The 13,072-nt window shown below is 47.1% G+C and overlaps 1 protein-coding gene across 5 annotated transcripts in view; it reads right to left on the minus strand.

The window, feature by feature from the left end:
- Nucleotides 1-13,072, minus strand: part of TMTC3 (transmembrane O-mannosyltransferase targeting cadherins 3) — a 263,792-nt gene extending 250,720 nt beyond the window's left edge. For 2 of the 5 annotated variants that reach the window (XM_063927659.1, XM_063927660.1), the window contains exon 1: nucleotides 12,687-13,072. The gene's annotated coding sequence lies outside the window, so the exon portion shown is untranslated. The remainder of the gene's footprint in view (nucleotides 1-12,686) is intronic. The other 3 variants (XM_063927661.1, XM_063927662.1, XM_063927663.1) reach the window with 3 other exon arrangements.

A 13,072-nucleotide genomic window follows, 5' to 3' on the forward strand; every position in this document is an offset into this window, starting at 1 on the left:
GGGCTCCCACCTGCCTGTCTTCCAGGCAGTGCGGTCCACAGTCATGCTGAAGGCTTAGAGGAAGCAGAACCGGGGTTCTGTTCCTGTGAACCTGGAGTTGCTGGTTTTCTGGGTTTACCTCTATTACCTCTGAAGGCCGTAGAAGAACCCTTGGTCTTGTTCTTAAAGTTCGCTGTCCGAAAGGATTGCAGAGTTGGAGCAGTGTAGGATTTTCTAGCCAGGGGAGCTGCGGAAGGAAGGTATGTAGACTTACCCGCCGTAGCCTTGGATATCCACGTATCCAGTTCATCTCCAAAAAAGGGCTTCCCTTGTAAAAGGTAGGCTTTCCACGTCCTTCCTGGAATACGCGTCCGCAGTCCACTGGAGTAGCCACAAGCTCCTGTGTGCCGATACTGCTACTGCAGTGGAGCGTGCATTGAGTAAACCAATTTCCTTTATGGCCTCCACCATAAAGTTAGCAGAATCCTGCATACGCTGAAGGAGTAAAATTATCTCCCCCCTGGATAAGGAATCTAACCCGACAATTAGATTACCTGACCATTTTGCAATGGCCCTAGAGATCCACACACAAGCTATAGTGGGTCCCACAGCTGTGTACAGAGATTTGAGAGTAATCTCAATCTTGCTGTCTGCAGCATCCTTCAAGGAAGCTGCCCCAGGAACAGGTAAAACTATCTTACGTGACAGTCTAGAAACCGAACCGTCAACAATTGGTGGGTTTCCCATTTCTTTCTGTCATCCTGAGGAAACAGGAAGGATGCGAGTAGCCTTTTTGGGGCCTGAAACTTGTCAGGATTCAGTTGCTTCAAATAGAGAATTTAATTCCTTCGATGAAGGGAAAGTAGCTGAGGATTTCTTTTTTATATTAAAATAAGATTCCTCCTCGTCCTCTGACATCTTATCAGGAATGTGCAGGACATCTCTAATAGCTTCTATCAGGGCTTGCATCCCCTGTGATAAAGCTGCATCCCCCCTTTCAGAGTCCACCTCACCCTCCTCTGGGTCTGATACATAATCATCATCGGTACCAGCCTTTATTATTTGGCTGAGAGTACGCTTTTGTGGACAAATAGCAGGGGTCTTAGACGCCGGAATAACCAATGAATCTCTATTCATCAGGTCATCTACAGATTGCCTTAAAATAAGAATTTACTTACCGATAATTCTATTTCTCGTAGTCCGTAGTGGATGCTGGGACTTCCGTAAGGACCATGGGGAATAGCGGCTCCGCAGGAGACTGGGCACAAAAGTAAAAGCTTTAGACTAGCTGGTGTGCACTGGCTCCTCCCCCTATGACCCTCCTCCAAGCCACAGTTAGGATACTGTGCCAGGACGAGCGTACATAATAAGGAAGGATTTTGAATCCCGGGTAAGACTCATACCAGCCACACCAATCACACCGTACAACCTGTGATCTGAACCCAGTTAACAGTATGATAAACGTAGGAGCCTCTGAAAAGATGGCTCACAACAATAAACAACCCGATTTTTTTGTAACAATAACTATATACAAGTATTGCAGACAATCCGCACTTGGGATGGGCGCCCAGCATCCACTACGGACTACGAGAAATAGAATTATCGGTAAGTAAATTCTTATTTTCTCTGACGTCCTAGTGGATGCTGGGACTTCCGTAAGGACCATGGGGATTATACCAAAGCTCCCAAACGGGCGGGAGAGTGCGGATGACTCTGCAGCACCGAATGAGAGAACTCAAGGTCCTCCTCAGCCAGGGTATCAAATTTGTATAATTTAGCAAACGTGTTTGTCCCTGACCAAGTAGCTGCTCGGCAAAGTTGTAAAGCCGAGACCCCTCGGGCAGCCGCCCAAGATGAGCCCACCTTCCTTGTGGAATGGGCTTTTACAGATTTTGGCTGTGGCAGGCCTGCCACAGAATGTGCAAGCTGAATTGTATTACAAATCCAACGAGCAATCGTCTGCTTAGAAGCAGGAGCACCAAGCTTGTTGGGTGCATACAGTATAAACAGCGAGTCAGATTTTCTGACTCCAGCCGTCCTGGAAACATATATTTTCAGGGCCCTGACTACGTCCAGCAACTTGGAGTCCTCCAAGTCCCTAGTAGCCGCAGGTACCACAATAGGTTGGTTCATGTGAAACGCTGAAACCACCTTAGGGAGAAATTGAGGACGAGTCCTCAATTCCACCCTATCCGAATGAAATATCAGGTAAGGGCTTTTATAGGATAAAGCCGCCAATTCTGATACGCGCCTGGCCGAAGCCAGGGCTAACAGCATTACCACTTTCCATGTGAGATATTTTAAATCCACTGTGGCAAGTGGTTCGAACCAATGTGATTTTAGGAATCCCAAAACCACATTGAGATCCCAGGGTGCCACTGGAGGCACAAAGGGAGGCTGTATATGCAGTACCCCCTTTACAAAAGTCTGGACTTCAGGAATTGAAGCCAGTTCCTTCTGGAAGAAGATCGACAGGGCCGAAATTTGAACCTTAATGGATCCTAATTTTAGGCCCATAGACAATCCTGCTTGCAGGAAATGCAGGAAACGACCCAGTTGAAATTCCTCTGTAGGGGCCTTCTTGGCCTCACACCACGCAACATATTTCCGCCAAATGCGGTGATAATGTTTTGCGGTTACATCCTTCCTGGCTTTGATCAGGGTAGGGATGACTTCATCTGGAATGCCTTTTTCCTTCAGGATCCGGCGTTCAACCACCATGCCGTCAAACGCAGCCGCGGTAAGTCTTGGAACAGGCAAGGTCCCTGCTGAATCAGGTCCTTTCTTAGAGGTAGAGGCCACGGGTCCTCCGTGAGCATCTCTTGCAGCTCCGGGTACCAAGTTCTTCTTGGCCAATCCGGAGCCACGAGTATAGTTCTTACTCCTCTCCTTCTTATGATTCTCAGTACTTTTGGTATGAGAGGCAGAGGAGGGAACACATACACCGACTGGAACACCCACGGTGTTACCAGAGCGTCCACCGCTATTGCCTGAGGGTCCCTTGACCTGGCGCAATATCTGTCCAGTTTCTTGTTGAGACGGGACGCCATCATGTCCACCTTTGGTTTTTCCCAACGGTTTACAATCACTTGGAAGACTTCTGGATGAAGTCCCCACTCCCCCGGGTGGAGGTCGTGTCTGCTGAGGAAGTCTGCTTCCCAGTTGTCCACTCCCGGAATGAACACTGCTGACAGTGCTATCACATGATTTTCCGCCCAGCGGAGAATCCTTGCAGCTTCTGCCATTGCCCTCCTGCTTCTTGTGCCGCCCTGTCTGTTTACGTGGGCGACAGCCGTGATGTTGTCCGACTGGATCAATACCGGTTGACCCTGAAGCAGAGGCCTTGCTTGACTTAGGGCATTGTAAATGGCCCTTAGTTCTAGGATATTTATGTGAAGAGACGTTTCCATGCTTGACCACAAGCCCTGGAAATTTTTTCCCTGTGTGACTGCTCCCCAGCCTCTCAGGCTGGCATCCGTGGTCACCAGCATCCAATCCTGAGTGCCGAATCTGCGGCCCTCTAGAAGATGAGCCCTCTGTAACCACCACAGGAGAGACACCCTTGTCCTTGGAGATAGGGTTATCCGCTGATGCATCTGAAGATGCGATCCGGACCATTTGTCCAGCAGATCCCACTGAAAAGTTCTTGCATGGAATCTTCCGAATGGAATCGCTTCGTAAGAAGCCACCATTTTTCCCAGGACTCTCGTGCATTGATGCACTGACACTTGTCCTGGTTTTAGGAGGTTCCTGACTAGCTCGGATAACTCCCTGGCCTTCTCCTCCGGGAGAAAAACCTTTTTCTGGACTGTGTCCAGAATCATCCCTAGGAACAGTAGACGTGTTGTTGGAATCAGCTGTGATTTTGGGATATTTAGAATCCACCCGTGCTGACGTAGCACTACCTGAGATAGTGCTACTCCGACCTCTAACTGCTCCCTGGACCTTGCCCTTATCAGGAGATCGTCCAAGTAAGGGATAATTAATACGCCTTCTCTTCGAAGAAGAATCATCATTTCGGCCATTACCTTGGTAAAGACCCGTGGTGCCGTGGACAATCCAAACGGCAGCGTCTGAAACTGATAATGACAGTTTTGTATCACAAACCTGAGGTACCCTTGGTGAGAAGGGTAGATTGGGACATGGAGATAAGCATCTTTGATGTCTAGAGATACCATATAGTCCCCTTCTTCCAGGTTCGCTATCACTGCTCTGAGTGACTCCATCTTGAATTTGAACCTTTTTATGTAAGTGTTCAAAGATTTTAGATTTAAAATTGGTCTCACCGAGCCGTCCGGCTTCGGTACCACAAACAGCGTGGAATAATACCCCTTTCCCTGTTGTAGGAGGGGTACCTTGATTATCACCTGCTGGGAATACAGCTTGTGAATAGCTTCCAATACTGCCTCCCTGTCGGAGGGAGACGTTGGTAGAGCAGACTTAAGGAACCGGCGAGGGGGAGACGTCTCGAATTCCAATTTGTACCCCTGTGATACTACCTGCAGGATCCAGGGGTCCACTTGCGAGTGAGCCCACTGCGCGCTGAATTTCTTGAGACGACCCCCCACCGTGCCTGAGTCCGCATGTAGAGCCCCAGCGTCATGCTGAAGACTTGGCAGAAGCGGGGGAGGGCTTCTGCTCCTAGGAAGAGGCTGCCTGGTGTAGTCTTTTTCCCCTTCCTCTGCCCCGGGGCAGAAATGAGCGGCCTTTTTCCCGCTTGCCCTTATAGGGACGAAAGGACTGAGTTTGAAAAGACGGTGTCTTTTTCTGCTGAGAGGTGACCTGGGGTAAAAAGGTGGATTTTCCAGCCGTTGCCGTGGCCACCAGGTCCGATAGACCGACCCCAAATAACTCCTCCCCTTTATACGGCAATACTTCCATATGTCGTTTGGAATCCGCATCACCTGACCACTGTCGCGTCCATAACGTTCTTCTGGCAGAAATGGACATCGCACTCACTCTAGATGCCAGGGTGCAAATATCCCTCTGTGCATCTCGCATATATAGTAATGCATCCTTTAAATGCTCTATAGTTAATAATATACTGTCCCTATCCAGGGTATCAATATTTTCAGTCAGGGAATCCGACCAAGCCACTCCAGCGCTGCACATCCAGGCTGAAGCGATTGCTGGTCGCAGTATAACACTGGTATGTGTGTATATACCTTTTAGGATATTTTCCAGCCTTCTATCAGCTGGTTCCTTGAGGGCGGCCGTATCAGGAGACGGTAACGCCACTTGTTTTGATAAGCGTGTGAGCGCCTTATCTACCCTAGGGGGTGTTTCCCAACGTGCCCTAACCTCTGGCGGGAAAGGGTATAGTGCCAATAATTTATTAGAAATCAGCAGTTTTTTATCGGGGGAAACCCACGCTTTATCACACACCTCATTTAATTCATCTGATTCAGGAAAAACTACTGGTAGTTTTTTCACACCCCACATAATACCCTTTTTTGTGGTACTTGTAGTGTCAGAAATGTTCAATGCCTCCTTCATTGCCGTGATCATGTAACGTGTGGCCCTACTGGACATTACGTTTGTCTCCTCACCGTCGACACTGGATTCAGTATCCGTGTCTGGGTCTGTGTCGACCATCTGAGGTAACGGGCGTTTTAGCGCTCCTGACGGTGTCTGAGACGCCTGAACAGGCACTAATTGGTTTGCCGGCTGTCTCATGTCGTCAACAGTTTTTTGCAAAGTGCTGACATTGTCACGTAATTCTTTAAATACGACCATCCAATCAGGTGTCGACTCCCTAGGGGGTGACATCACTAACACAGGCAATTGCTCTGCTTCCACATCATTTTCCTCCTCATACATGTCGACACAATCGTACCGACACCCAGCACACACACAGGGAATGCTCTGATAGAGGACAGGACCCCACGAGCCCTTTGGGGAGACAGAGGGAGAGTTTGCCAGCACACACCAGAGCGCTATATATATACAGGGATAGCCTTATATAAGTGTTTCTCCCTTTATAGCTGCTGTTTTATATTTGCTGCCAATAGTGCCCCCCCTCTCTTGTTTTACCCTGATTCTTGTAGCAGGACTGCAGGGGAGAGTCAGGGAGCCGTCCTTCCAGCGGAGCTGTGAAAGAAAATGGCGCTTGTGTGCTGAGGAGAAAGGCTCCGCCCCTTTCACGGCGGCCTTTTCTCCCGCTTTTTTCAGGAAAACTGGCAGGGGTTAAATGCATCCATATAGCCCAGGAGCTATATGTGATGCATTTCTTTAGCCATATAAGGTTTTTATAGTGTTTTATTGCGTCTCAGGGCGCTCCCCCCCAGCGCCCTGCACCCTCAGTGACCGGAGTGTGAAGTGTGCTGAGAGCAATGGCGCACAGCTGCAGTGCTGTGCGCTACCTTATTTGAAGACAGGAACGTCTTCTGCCGCCGCTTTCTCCGGACCTCTTCGCTCTTCTGGCTCTGTAAGGGGGCCGGCGGCGCGGCTCCGGGACCCATCCAGGCTGAACCTGTGATCGTCCCTCTGGAGCTAATGTCCAGTAGCCAAGAAGCCCAATCCACTCTGCACGCAGGTGAGTTCGCTTCTTCTCCCCTTAGTCCCACGATGCAGTGAGCCTGTTGCCAGCAGGACTCACTGAAAATAAAAAACCTATTTAAACTTTTACTTCTAAGCAGCTCAGGAGAGCCACCTAGCCTGCACCCTTCTCGTTCGGGCACAAAAATCTAACTGAGGCTTGGAGGAGGGTCATAGGGGGAGGAGCCAGTGCACACCAGCTAGTATAAAGCTTTTACTTTTGTGCCCAGTCTCCTGCGGAGCCGCTATTCCCCATGGTCCTTACGGAAGTCCCAGCATCCACTAGGACGTCAGAGAAATATTGCTTATCCTTTTCATTTTGGGATAATTTGTTTGAAATATTTGAAATCATCCCTTTTAATGAATCTAACCATACAGGTTCTGATCCACTAGCCTGAGAGTGTGTACTATCCTGAGTACACGGCAGTGAGTCCCCAGATTGAGAAAAACACTCTGCTGTGCATGATACACACTCCTTTGACATGATAAATGTAAAAGAACACACACACACACACAGTGAGGAATAGGTTAAAAGCACAGTTAACCCACACAGAGCCCTTCTATTGGACCCAGCCAAACAGCGCCCTATAGCTAAAATACAAACTTAGCTGGGTCGCACACTAAGTACCCTAATAGGGTTTAGTACACCAAAATACTGCCCCCCCCCCCCCCTTGCTATTACCACCTGGTACCGCTGAGGTGCTCCGGAGTCCTTGTGGAGGAGCTGCGCTTCCCTGTCAGGCTGCCTGTGTAAGCTGCAGATGGGAAAATGGCGCTTGTGAGCTGCTGGGTCTGCTCATAGTGAAGGCCCCGCTCCTGCAATGCAGCGCGGTCTTCCTGGGTTTTATATTGGCTGAGGTGCAGAATAAAGTCTGCAGTGGGTTAAAACCCCTGTAAGGTATGCCAATTTGTGGGTAATAGTAGTGGCTCCAGCCGCCACACCATGCATCTGAAGCCTGGAGTTCATCGTGCATGCAGCGCTGCGCTCCTACCCTTATGCCATTACAGCTGGCGACCCGCTAACCGGGACGCCGACCACCTACTCACCACTCCTCAGTCTTCTGGCTCTGTTAGAGGTGGTGGGGTGCTGTGGGTCTGTATGCTCGCCGTGGTGCGGCTTGCAAATAGGACCCGCAGGAGCTCAGTATCCTGTCAGTGGGGAACGGGACCATTAACCATAGGGACCATTAACCCCCCCCTCCCCCAAGTCCCATGAAGCAGGCAGTCTAGTGCCAACTAGACCCGCCTGAAAATAATAAAATATTAAATAAATGCAGAAAACTCTTCAGGAGCTTCCCAAGCGTGACTGGCTTCTCCGGGCACATTTTCTAAACAGAGTCTGGTGGAAGGGGCATAGAGGGAGCAGCCAGCCCACACTGTCAATTTCTGAAAGTGCCCATAGCTCCTAGTGGATCAGTCTATATCCCATGGTACTAATGTGGACCCCAATATTCTCTAGGACGTAAGAAAAATAAGGACTTGGTAGGCAGGTTTTCAGGTGAAACACAGTGTCTTTACTGGCATCAGACACTGCGCATAGCATACACAGGCTTCAGCCTGGGCACACAGGTAAATAAAAAACAAAACAGGTGAAAATTAAATGTCTTCACACTCCCTGTGCTCAACAGTCATCCTTCTGCAACGACCTGCAGCCATCATCCTCCTGGCACAGCCAACGTCCACAGTCCCTGGCACTATAAAACTGCATCCTACTCGCTGGCCCCTAACAGGCATCAGTGCACAGAACTCTAGGTGAATGGGAGTTTTAAACTCTTCCTGTTCTCTGTGATGAGTTCCTGCTGGATCTGGGCAATCCACAAAATCCAGAGTTCCAAATCTCTACTGCATCTGCAGAATGTGCAGGTCTTGTTCTTCTCCCTTGGAGGGAGCTGATCCCACCAGAAAGTGGGCAACTGTGGAGAGACACAAGCCCTCTCACCAGTGTCATACTTTTACCTGAGAATATTGACATTGGTATTCATATTTTATGGTTGCATATGTTTCCTGCTTCTAAACAAATAACAATTCGGTATTCACCGTTTCACTAAAGTGTACAATTTGGGCTGTGTAGATGGGAAGAGACTAAATATATAGTTGCGAACACACATACATTTCACCAGAATCTCCCACATGTCCTGTATGCTCCCCTTACGTGACAAGCTTAATGAAATGTATATGTCTGGTTTCATCAATTAACGCAAAAAAAAACCCCCAAAAAACACAACACTTGTTAAAAAAAAAAATAGAGTTCCCTTTACTAACTAGGGGAGGGATGACATGACATACTAGCTTGTGGGGCCTGCTTATAAACTGGGGGCAAAGAACAAACATAAAGCAATTACATTTGCATATGGACAAACCATGATGCAATTCAAGAGGTGAAAAGGATTGGATGCGGGCTCCCAGCGCTTGGGATGCCGGCTGTCAAAATACCAACAGCGGCATCCCGGTGCTTTAGATCATTACAGTTACTATTAAGTAAGGTAACCATTATCCAATAACCCCCTAAACTCCCCTTCCAACAGCCTAAACATAACCCTCCCCCGCAGCCTAACCCCCTCCTGAGCGGCTTACCAGTGCCAAGTTCCAGCAGTCCTCGATCGGCATTCCGGTACTGGCATACCAGCGTCGGCATTCCGAGCTGTGTAGGGATTCCAGCATTGGTATTCTGACAGCATCCCGGGTGAAAATACATTTAATTATTTTGTATGCAGCGTAAGTACTGGCTGCTTTTGCACGTAGCCCACAAACTCTGAACAGTTGTATTTTTACACTGCAATTTAGATTTGTAGTTTTCCATAGGTGCAAAATTACTTCCAGTGCTTTTTTTTTTTGCTTTGCTAACACCCCAGAATCAGCTCCTTGGTGCAGTGGTTCTCAAACTGGGTGCCTCAGGACACTTGCAGGGGTGCACTGGGGTGGTGGTCCATGAACAATTCAAATTATATATGGAAAATGCAATAGACAAAACCAGTTCTGGTGGCTGCCAATCATAAAATGTGTACAAATAGAAGCAAATCTTGTCCCTCACAAAACAGTTGAACCTAAGAATGACACATAAACACATTACTTAATTTAATATTTTTTCTAAATTTCTCAATAAGAAACTTTTGGCCTAGGGGTGCCATGAAAACAATTCTGATACTCTTAGGTACTGTGATCCAAATACTGCCTTAAGGCCCATAAACACTGGGTGATTTTGAGCTGAAAGCTGCTCACTTTTGGTGTTTTGTGCTGCTTTCAGCTCAAAGCCGCACAGTGTGTATGGACAAGTGATGAGCGGTGAGCGCTGATGCGCGCCCCCGCTTCATCGCTGGCAGCCGCCGTTCATTTACTGGTATTACCAGTAGATGAACGGCAGGGTAAGCGGCTTTCCATAGCGTCCTATGGAAAGCCGCTCACCCCCGCTGACATCGCTGGGCAGGGGGGAAAATAGCTCAGTGTGTATGCACTGAGCGCTTTTCAGCCCAGTGATGTCAGCGATCATCGCTATGCATACACGCTGGGCAAAAACGTCCAGTGTGTATGGACCTTTAGTGTTTTACAGTGTTATCAAGAGGTAACAGTCAGGTGTAGACTGAGGGTCTTACCTTGAAAAATCTACCAAAGTTACTACTGTAACTTTTTTTAATAATTATTATTTTTAGTGGTCAATAGGTTTCCTTCTGATTAAAAAAAATTATGTTTTTTCATACTGCAAGAGCAGGAAAAATTATCCTTTTTGCGTACAGTACTTTTTATTGCTCTACTCCAGCACCCTTCATATCCATACCCAAAATGTGTAGGTCCCAGAGTCCTCTTTCATGCCCATTTGTGTGCGCGCTCGCAATTATGGCTCCTCTTTGTATGTGTCTATGCCTTTCTTCTTCTATGGGCGGTATCCTATTAGCAGCGGTACTTTCCCGCTGCTAATAGGATCCCCACGGGCGACCGCATTAGGCCCTATGTCGGTAAAGTTTTCTCCCGATGTCAGCACTTATCAGGGATAATGCTTCAGGTGCCTCAGGTACCCAAAGCATAATCGGCGATAACGGGCTGCCGGAGCTTGCCAAAACACATGGGATCAGGGACTTATTCCTGATTTGACAGTTTTCATCAGCAAAGGCTTCTCTGAACCTGCTTTGCCCATTTAAATGTCCTCTGTGGGCTATCCACATATTTACTTGGTCTCCCATTTTCCATTCCCCTTGGTGCAACCATTGCATTCTCTGAGTGGTCCCTTCATGTATCATTCTTTCGCAGCTCTTGATGGTTTTACCTTTCAATTGAACCTACTCCCACATTCTGTCAAAATGTCAACATTTGCAGTATACTTATGGTTAGCAATAGAAAATTAAAAAAGTGTTGACATAACAAATGTCAACATAGTCGGCATCATGGACATGTCAACATTATTCAATACAGACATAATGACCACGTCGACATTCTCATGTTAATCTAAGAAATGCAGACATATAATACAGAACCCACTGGGACACAATTCCTACATTAGCTGCACCTATCCCCTTCCAGTACCATTGTAACCATTTCATTAACGTCTTTTTTTTTTCTTTTTTTTGTGGAGAAACATTACATTTTGTTTTTATTTTTTTTAATAGATGTTTACTATTGAAAATATAATTTATTATACATAGTATAGTATTTGATTGATGGGTTTTATAATTTATTTTCATTTCATAGGTGTAATAAACTTATATGTAATTTATAAAAAAATAATATTATTTATAGATATTGTGCAACCATTCTTTTCTTTTTTTGTAATTATTATTATTCGAAGGGTGTCTACTTCCACCTGAGGATTTTTATTTATTTATTGGGGGTGGAGGGCACCCAAGCCACTAGGGAGTTATCATCAGTAACCAACACCACAATTGTAGGAACATGAGAAGGACTAAAGCAGGAAGTACAGCAGTTACCAGATGTTCCGCATTCTACTTTGTGATAGGAGAGTCTGTTTAGTAAATACTACTATCTGTTCAGACACATTGTCTCATGTGAAGGATACTTTCCTAAAGTACTATATTGTGTTTGAGCTATGTATTGTAACATTTACTACCATACTTGTTAACTTTTGACACATGGAGGAGGGGATCAAGCAGCACGTTCAAAGGCACGATGACTTTATCTGAATCAATATGGCCCATTTTTCCTAGTAACCAATGCCATGAGTTGCGTCATTGTGCAGCAGGACCAAGATGACACAATTTAATCTGGGAAACTACTCCAAGGAATCTGAGTAAACTCCATGAAATTGTCAATGATCCTGGGCACTGCAGAAAGTAGGCAGGTATAGCTACTACCTCTGTCATGTAACATCTCCTGGCACAAATCGGGTGCATACACCATCGTATTCTACTGGGATGCAACTAATGCATATGCTACCCATACAGGGAAGCTCTTGAAGTTTTGGTGCAAAACATGTCCAATTCTAGTAGTGTCGTACTGTGGTATGGGGTTAGCTGAAGGACATGGCAAAACACTGGACGGTGTTGCCAGCCCAGAAGCGACACAGCAGCATATTTTACAGTCTCAGGGCTAGATAAACTAAAGCTTCTTAAGAGAGAAAAAAAGACAAGTGGTGGTCAGATTCTATCATTTTCTAGGATGCAATAGAGTAATTATATTTAGAATCTGATTGGCTGCTATAGGCAACACCAACACTTGTCTGTTTTAGCAGCTTTAATAAAGCCACCCAGCAGAGACACAGAATCTTATGTGAACTCACATGTGATTCATGGGAAATCATCCCCATTCTAGGAAGGGGGGGGGGGGGGACCCCTGGGCTGCTACTTGGACCAATGCCACGCAGCATTAGACCCATCCTGCTACACCTAGGTACCAAAGAGGGAAAAATAATTTTGCCACCTTTATACTAATATGTTATCTGTGCCCCCATGAGTCTGAAAATAATCATTGGTGTACTGTTATACAGAATAATAATCTGCACCACCCTTAGTGTAACAAATATTACACCCCCACCCATCTAGTGGAATAGTTATAAATTTACGATGTTAAATGTGTGACTGTATCAGTATGATATAACCTGTGCCACTTTACTTCTCATTTATAATAAATACTGCCACCGTGATAATAAGGAATAGCTCCCCTTATTTTCTGCAGTGTAGCGGAAGCCATATCCCCCCTGACACACCGTGCAGCAGGTTACTCACCGCCCTCACCCTCCTGAGCAGGAACAGCAGCAGCAGATCTCCCACTGCTGGCACTAGAGTGGTCTCCCAGCTCGCTTAAGCGTCGCGCTCGTGACGTAATAATGCTGCGACGCGGCTGAGCCGAGGATCTGGTGCTGTGTAGTCTGCACCGCTATGGGCGAGCTAGTGTCGCCGCCGCACTCACAGGGAACGGTTTAGGCCACGCCCCTCCAGCGCTGCTGAGCTCGAATGTGTGACTGTACCGAGTACACTGACACAGGCAGGCACAGTCACAGCAGGAGAGACACGGGGAGGGGCGGATACCGGACTAGCACGTGTGCGGCCTCCCGTCACCGGCCCACAGACACTACCTGTGCCGTGTCTCTAATCTGTGCATTATTATTAAT

The sequence above is a fragment of the Pseudophryne corroboree genome, chromosome 6 (assembly GCF_028390025.1).
Source record: "Pseudophryne corroboree isolate aPseCor3 chromosome 6, aPseCor3.hap2, whole genome shotgun sequence".
Lineage (NCBI taxonomy): Eukaryota > Metazoa > Chordata > Amphibia > Anura > Myobatrachidae > Pseudophryne > Pseudophryne corroboree.